The 8,326-nt window shown below is 41.5% G+C and overlaps 1 long non-coding RNA gene across 1 annotated transcript; it reads right to left on the bottom strand.

Moving 5' to 3' along the window:
- Window positions 1–469: 469 nt before the first annotated feature.
- LOC108522115 (uncharacterized) lies at window positions 470–5,026 on the bottom strand. Its single transcript, XR_001883369.1, has 3 exons — window positions 4,995–5,026; window positions 2,664–2,791; window positions 470–485 (listed from the first exon to the last, which is right to left on the bottom strand). It is a non-coding gene; the product is annotated as an uncharacterized LOC108522115 (long non-coding RNA).
- Window positions 5,027–8,326: the final 3,300 nt, after the last annotated feature.

Raw genomic sequence — 8,326 nt, 5'->3', positions numbered from 1 at the left:
TCGCCCAGGCTAGAGTGCAATGGTGTGATGTTGGTTCATTGCAACTTCTGCCTCCCGGGTTCAAGTGAATCTCCTCTCTCAGCCTCCTGAGCAACTGGGATTACAGGCTCGCACCACCATATCCAGCAAATTTTTGTATTTTTAATAGAGACAGGGTTTCATCACGTTGGCCAGCCTGGTGTGAAATTCCTAACCTCAGGTGTCTTCCTGCCTTGGCCTCCCAAAGTGCTGGGATTACAGGCATGAACCACAGCTCCTAGCCTCTAGAGATAATTTTTAAAGAACTGGAGTACTTAACAAAAAGTCTTATAACTCCACTGAGAAAAACCTGATTCAGAAATAGTTTCTATGTCATATTCATAGACCAACACCAACAACTAAGGAAAAGAATACCATACCTCAGAGTCCTCCTCATCTGAAAATAAGCCTTTTGGAGTCTTTGTTTCTGACGAGGACTTGAGATTTTTGCTGGAAGGTAAGGTAACCTTTGTTGGGGGGGGGAAGAAAAAGAAAAATTAAGCATTAACAAATAAGATACCCAGAAAAGAGGGTTTACTCAATCAACCATTTAGAGAGTGCACGGAGTCTCTGCTATGATAGGCACCAAGCCGAGGGGTCTGTTAAGAGAACAGTAAGACAAACAGAGGACACATCTGGTGTATCGGGGGGCAGGACACACTGCCTGGGTAATGGGTACATAGATGGGACATATGCAATGAGAGACAGCATGGAAAGGCAGGCTGCCTGACAGGCCTGCCAGGTTCTGAATCCTGGGCCTTAGGTGGTGGGCAGGAGAAAGTCAGGGTTTCGCAGCCAGGACATGACATGATAAGACGAACTGTAGAAAGAGGAGGGATCAGCTGTGCGGGACAGCAGTGAAATATCAAACAGTCAGAAGGGCTTAAAGACTGCTGGGGACACAAGCACTGGCCAAACTCAGGTCAATCTGAGCATCAAAAGAATGATGGTCTGGCCAACATGGTCAAACCCAGTCTCTACAAAAAATACAAAAATTAGCTGGGCATGGTGTTGTGTGCATGCAGTCCCAGCTACTTGGTAGGCTGAGGCTGGAGAGAATCACTTGAACCCAGGAGGCTGAGGTTGCAGTGAGCTGTGACTGCACCACTACACTCTAGCCTGGACAACAGAGCAAGATCCTGTCTCAAAAAAGAAAAAAAAAAAGGAAGAAGAAGAAGAATGATAGTAATGGATTATCACTTACATTGAAGAATGAATCCATGATCCCAAAGAAATACTAAAAGTCAGGGAAGGAGAGGAAGAAGAAACTCTTTATTCAGAAGAATGTCAACCCATAAGAAATATAGAATTAAAAAAGCGGTGGTTTATGCTCGCTAACAGGTTAACCGATTCAGGAAAAGATCATCAATGGATTTTTAAAACACTGAGTAAAAGGCTGGGAAACAACAGATATTCACACTGTGTTCACCTATCACTTTAGAGATCAACTTATCAATGGCAAAAGAGAACAGGATCCTTTCCAGTGAAGCAGTGTGGTGGGCACTCTAACAACCAAGTGACAAACGTGTCTGAATGAGGCAGACAGTGGACCTGATTTGTCTTGGGAGATGATCCAATGGGAAGTGCACAACCCTGTCTGCTTGTACTCTTGCCAAAACTGCTCTGACTCTGAATCTACTCAGAGGAAAATAACCAAGCAAATTCATGAGACACATTCTACAAGACAAGTGGCTGGACATTAAAAAAAAAAAAAAAAAAAAAAAAGATGTGGGAGGTGTTGCTCTACATTCAGGAGACCAAAGAGACAGGACAACCAAATGCAATGCAGACACACTGCCTGAATCCTGGGTTTCTTAAAAAAAATCAAAACACAAAAAAAACTATAAAGCAGGGGTCCCCAACTCTGGGCTGAAGACCAGTCCATGGCCTGTTAGGAGCCAGGCCGCACAGTAGGAGGTGAGGTGAGCAGCAAGCATTACTGCCTGAGCTCCTCCTCCTGTCAGATCAGCGGCAGCATCAGATTCTCACAGGAGGACAAACCCTATTGTGAACTGTGCCTGCGAGGGATCTAGGTTGCAAGTTGCACTCTCCTTACGTCCCTAATGCCAAAAAGGTTGGGGACCGCTGCTATAAATGGCATTTTGGGAACAAGAGAGGAAATTACAATATAAACTATAGGCGAGATAATTGTAAATCTGTATTCTATTTGTTGGGGTGATTTTACAAAGATATTTTGGGGCAAACAGGAGCAATTCTAATACAGACTAGATATTAGATTCTACTATAGAATTACTGTTAGTCTCACAGCTGTTGATCATGACACTGTGGTTATATGGAAGTCTTTTCAAGAGAGGCTTAATGAAATATTTAGGGGTAGAATGTCACGATGACTACACACAAACAGTTCCATGTAGCAAACAGTTCAAACAACTTGCATGCAAATAGTTCAGGAAAAAAATAGATACGTAACAAGGTTTACATCTGTAAAATATTTGCCAAAACCCTAAGAACTGATCAGTTTGGGTGGTAGTTATTTGGGTGTTCACTGCAATATTCTTTCCACTTTCTGTTTGAAGTTCTTCAATATGAACGTGTAAGGGAACAATACTTCCCTTTGGGTTCCGCATGAATTATTAAAACGCCACAGATCAATGCTCCTGCGTTAACTCTTCCATCCTGCTCACCTTTTTTTCTGCTCTTGCTTTATTTTCATCTGTCTGACTTACAGTGGCTTCTGGCAATGCTTGGGCTTTTTCTTTGAACAGATCTCCTTCTTCGTCACCAAAGATATTGGCAGCGGATTGGACTTTGCCTTTAAAAATACCAAGGTGTAAAATTACAATAAGGCCAAAAATCCTACCACAAAAAATTCTACCACAAAATTCATAGATTAAGAAATTCTTCTCTCCCGAAGATTAACATAAAAGTTATGTTGTTTCTTGGTTACTTATAAAGAAATAGTAAGTGAAACTATACTCTTCCCTTGGAATTTTTCAAAGAGCATATTAGCAGCTCAGTTGAAAGACAGAACAAACAGTTTAACCATGAGGCTGATATGCTTGTCCAAGCAGCAGTCTCCTGTGGTTAGAGAAGCTTGGACTAACTTAAAAGGTGAAGAGAAATCTAGAGGAAGAAAGAAACTTAAGAGGACCACAAAGTCAATCACCTAAGGAATCTGAGAAATGAAGGCTCAGCTCCTGCTTTAAAAAAAATCAAACTGGGCTGGGTGCAGTGGCTCACGCCTGTAATCCCAGCACTTTGGGAGGCCGAGGGGGGCGGATCACCTGAGGTCAGGAGTTTGAGACCAGACTGACCAAGGTGGTGAAATCCCATCTCTACTAAAAATGCATAAGTTAGTTGGGCATGGTGGCGGACACCTGTAATCCCAGCTACTCGGGAGGCTAAGGTAGAAGAACTGGTTGAACCCAGGAGACGGAGGTTGCAGTGAACCGAGATCCGCCACAGCTCTCTACCCTGGGAGACAGAGCAAGACTCCATCTCAAAAAAAAAAAAAAAAAAAAAAAAAAAAAAAAAAAAAAAAAAAAAAAAAAAAAAAAAAAAAAAAAAAAAAAATCAAACTGTACAAAAGCAGATAAAAGCAAATAATGAAATCCCCTCATAATTACATCAGTCTACTCAAACAAGACAGACATTGGGAACAGTTCAGCACACATGCTTCCAATTCCCCCAAAGGATGTACTAATGAATTAATTTTAGTTATTTACAAATACGACTATAAATAAGAAGATACTCTGAACAATGTGTCTTACCATTTGCGTTTTCCACTTAATGTACCTATAAAACCTTCCCAAGTCAACAAGCGTAGACCCCATTCTTTTTAACAGTCACACAATATTCCACTGAATAGAAGGGCCACAGCTTACCCTACTGAATATCTTCACCACCATAAGCACTGCTGTACTGAATGGGGCATGTGTTGCTGAAATGAGGTCACTGACTCATGAATGTCCGAAGAGAATAGCAGTTGTCAAAGAAAGCAGCATCAATTTACTAGTGATTCCAAATCAGTTCTCAAAGATATCCACTAAGTGAGAGCCCTGGGGAGCTACAAAAGCACTACTACCTTCACTCACTGTCAACTTCACTGAGACCTGGGTGCATTCTGCATCCGTTTGCACTTTTTCTAGATTAACTAGGCTATCGTTTTCCCTCACACTTCGGCTTCCATCCTTACTTTCTACATCTAACACTGGAAAAGATTGGTAAGTCCGGACAGCCTGCTTCTAAATGCATTCTGGTTCCATCTATTCCTATGCCATCCTTTTTTATTTTTTCAACTGCTGAAATTCATGTGCACTGCAGGGATCTACCTTTCTTTTCTGGAAAAGCAGTCAATAAATCTAAGTCTTGCTATTCCAAGTGTGATCTACAGACCATGAAGCTTGAAAATGTAAATTCTCAGCCCCACCCTGGACCTACTGAATCCGAATCTTCATTTGACAAAAGCCTCTGGGAGATTTCATCTGCACATTTAAAAAACAAATGAATTTACAGAACGACTTCAGAACACAGGACTTACATTTAAGAGAAAAGAAGGAGAACGCCAAAGTGGCCATAGGATGAAACCCCCATCATCTGAGGAAAGACCAAGCCGCCTAGAGCTTTCTTGCAGAGAGAAGAGAAGCTGCGGAACTAAACAGCAGCATGCAACATGTGGCTCATGTAATTAAACTAAGGTCGGCTGGAAGGAAAGTATGATAAAAACTTACAATACAAAAGGTCAGAACTAGAAATGCAAGCGAAGTTATAGGAAAAGGATTTGCTCTCTATAAGGAAAATAATCATAGTAATCAGCTTACAGAGCAGAAAATATTTTCCAAAAGAGACCTCCCAGCATCCACACCTTATGTAAGTAAGACCACAACAGCTCAATGACAGGAATGCGCGAGAAGGATTCTGGTACTATAATAGATACAAACACTAGGGAAGCTTAAGTTCTTTAGCAACATTCTCTTTCTGGCTGAAGTCCCAGAACAGAGGCAGGGAACAGGTACCTGTTTTGGAAGGTTTGCTGCGGGGGGGGGGGCGGGCTGCACGAGAAAAAGTCGTCATACATCATCATCAGTCATCATCATCAAAGAGGCCAGTGGAGGGGAACGTAGGGCTTTCCTTGAGTGGGCTGCTCAGGCTTCTCAGGCTCTCAGTGATGAATGGAGCAGCACCAAAGCACATCGTGTCTCTGGGCGAGGACAAGACAGCCATAGCTGTCGAGCAGTGTGCGGCGCTGTGATTTACAGAAAATAATTATCACCCACCAAAACTTTGCATTTCAGTTAATCCACAAAGTGCATTAACAGGTCCAGATAGCCTCGCAGCCATTAAGCTGCTATAGAAGATCTCACCATGGAGAAATCGCACCAGGTCATTCAACACACAAAAAGTCCAAGGCCACTGAGCTTTAGGAGAATAAGAGCTAACATCAAGTAAATGAGCTCTTTCTATAAGCTGCCTCAAAGCCCTTTGAAGCTCCCCAGGTCTTTCTCGTCCCCAGCTAGGCTTTAGAAGATTAATTGGAAAATGAGAAACAACAGTAGTTTGTACAGTTTTAGAAAACAAACCTTAAGCTATTACCTAAAAAAATACAGAAAACAGCTCCTGCTGGGATTTCTTTCCCAGTTTGATGAGAAGACTCTAGAATGAGAAAGCAAGTGATAACCATTCCACAAGGAAACAACTTCCTTGCTATTTTCTTCCCTGAAATATGTGCAATGTAACACACAGCTACTATCAGAGCTTTGAAACGACACCAGACCTTTTGAAACTAATTTTCCTGAACAAGCCATTTTAAAATACTTTAGTATTTTCTTCTCTACCGATGTCAGGACATTTTTCTTGGGATTAACAAAATTTGAACTGTGACTCCAAAGGAAGAGCATGCTGACTGTGATCAAGTCACAGCAGTGGGTCAGCTGGGGGACACCAAGGGAGGTGGTGAGCACAGCTTTCCTTAATATCTTCCTCCTCTTTCTCAGAGTCAGCAAAAAGGTCACAGCCATCATCATCCTCTTTCTCATCACTCATTTGTGTGGTGTGCTAAGAGTATAAAATATCAAATTAGAACTACTAGTTATTAAGCTAAAGAAGAGATACTGTCACTTAGCCTTTAGGCTCCTCCTTCAAAAAGGTAACAGCTTTTAAAAATAATAATCATAATCATGATGCAGCAAGTTATGAAGCAAAAGATGTGCTGTAACAAATAATACACAAGATTTACTTCAAATCTAAATAAAAATGCATTCTTTAATAAGAATGTAACAAGAATATAAAAAGCAAAATATTAAGATATCAAGATTGTCTGTTACTAGAGAAATGTTTTGATTTATTTATTTACTTTTTTATGTTTGAGCAGTTTCATTCTTGTTGCCCAGGCTGCAGCGCAATGGGGTGATCTCACCTCACGGTAACCTCCACCTCCTGGGTTCTAGCAATTCTCCTGCCTCAGCCTCCCGAGTAGCTGGGATTACAGGCACCCACCATCATGCCTGGCTAATTTTTGTATTTGGTAGAGATTGGATTTCATGATGTTGGCCAGGCTGGTCTCAAACTCTTTACCTCAGGTGATCAACCTGCCTTGGCTTCCCAAAGTGCTGGGATTACAGGCATAAGCCACCGTGCCCGGCCTATTACTAGAGAAATATAAACAACATCAGCATAGTCTTACCTTAGTAAGAATACTGAGTAATAGTTAAAAGGTAAAAGCTGTAACAATTAGACAGCCATCCAAGGTAGATCAAGCAAAAAAGTGCCGAATAACAAATCCAGCATGATACCGTGCCCCCTCTATATACAAGCATTTCTATGGAAACATATGTTTATAAAAGCAAAGAAAAAGACATGGAAAGACATGCTCCCAGAGCATGATTCCAGTTACCTCTGAAGAGTATGCAGAGAAGGAAAGGACTGGAAGGCTCAAACTTAGCCATATCTGTTAAATTATAATTTTCCCAAAGGTACACAGTAGTATGTATAATTAAAAAAATTTGTTTTCAATGTTTGAATCAATGAACTGTGCCAGGCATGTTACTGAAAGCACTTTATTATCTGATTTAATCCTTACAACTTTGAGGTTAGCTGCAGCACACAAAACCAACCTGTTGCATAAGCTAGTGCTTTTAATTACTGTACTGTACTGTTTTGAAAAACCGTTTGTGGCTGGGCGTGGTGGCTCACGCCTGTAATCGGAGAACTTTGGGAGGCTGAGGCAGGTGGATCACCTGAGGTCCAGAGTTTAAGACAAGCCTGGCCAATATGGCAAAACCCCGTCTTCACTAAAGATACAAAAACTAGCTGGGCATGGTGGCATACGCCTGTAATCCTAGCTACTTGGGAGGCTGAGGCATGAGAATCACTTGAAGCCAGGAGGTAGAGGTTGCAGTGAGCCAAGATCATGCTACCGCACTCCAGCCTGGGTGTCAGAGTGAGACCCTGTCTCTGAATAAATAAATAAATAGGCTACTCTATTCAGGAGAAGTTCAGATTTTGAAGTCACAATGTTTCAGTGATAAAGTCCAGGGTGTGGGACGTAGATTAAGGGTGTTAAGTACATGGCCACTGAAGTTGCCCATGATGGTGTTAGATGAAATGCAAGTTTGGTAATTGACTCGCCTCAACTTTACCAACCAAGTTCCAAGTTCTAAAGAGTGTGTGTGTGTGTGTGTGTGTGTGAGTGTGTATTTTAATGAATGTGAGGGAAGTGGAAGAGGTTGATAGATGGTGACTTAAAAATGAAGTCCCCTAAAGACACTAAGACTTTTCTTGCAGATAGCAGTCTTACTCTTCGTCCAGGCCGGAGTGCGGTGGTGCAATCTCGGCTGACTGCAACCATGGTCTCAGGGCTCAAGCAATCATTCCACCTCCGTCTCCTGAGTAGCTGGAATTACAGACCTATGCCACCACATCCAGCTAATTTTTTTTTTTTTTTTTTGAGAGGTGGGGTTTCACCATGTTTCCCAGGCTGGTGTCGAAGCTGCCTTGGTCTCCCACAGTGCTGGGATTACAGGTGTGAGCCACCACGCCAGCCCAGCCTTAGTGTTAACAGTTATATGTTACTGTAACATATTGGTTCACAGTGTGAGTTCTTGGGTCTGTCTCTTTCCTGGTTACTTAATCATGAGTAAGTTACTCCTTTCTGTACCTCAGTTTCTTCAACTATAATCTGGAAATAATATTCCCTCCCTCATAGTCATTGTGTGAATTAAATGAAAAATGTATAAAGTGGTAAATACTGAACACTTGATAAATGTTAGCTATTACTAAAGGAGAGACCAATATTTAAATGATTACAATACAATGTAATATCTTAGGATAAATATATCAAAAATGACTT

Source organism: Rhinopithecus bieti, unplaced genomic scaffold (assembly GCF_001698545.2).
Source record: "Rhinopithecus bieti isolate Rb0 unplaced genomic scaffold, ASM169854v2 scaffold_64410, whole genome shotgun sequence".
NCBI classification, from domain to species: domain Eukaryota; kingdom Metazoa; phylum Chordata; class Mammalia; order Primates; family Cercopithecidae; genus Rhinopithecus; species Rhinopithecus bieti.
The sequence above is the reverse complement of the archived record's forward strand: the minus strand, read 5'-3'. Positions and strand labels throughout refer to the sequence as shown.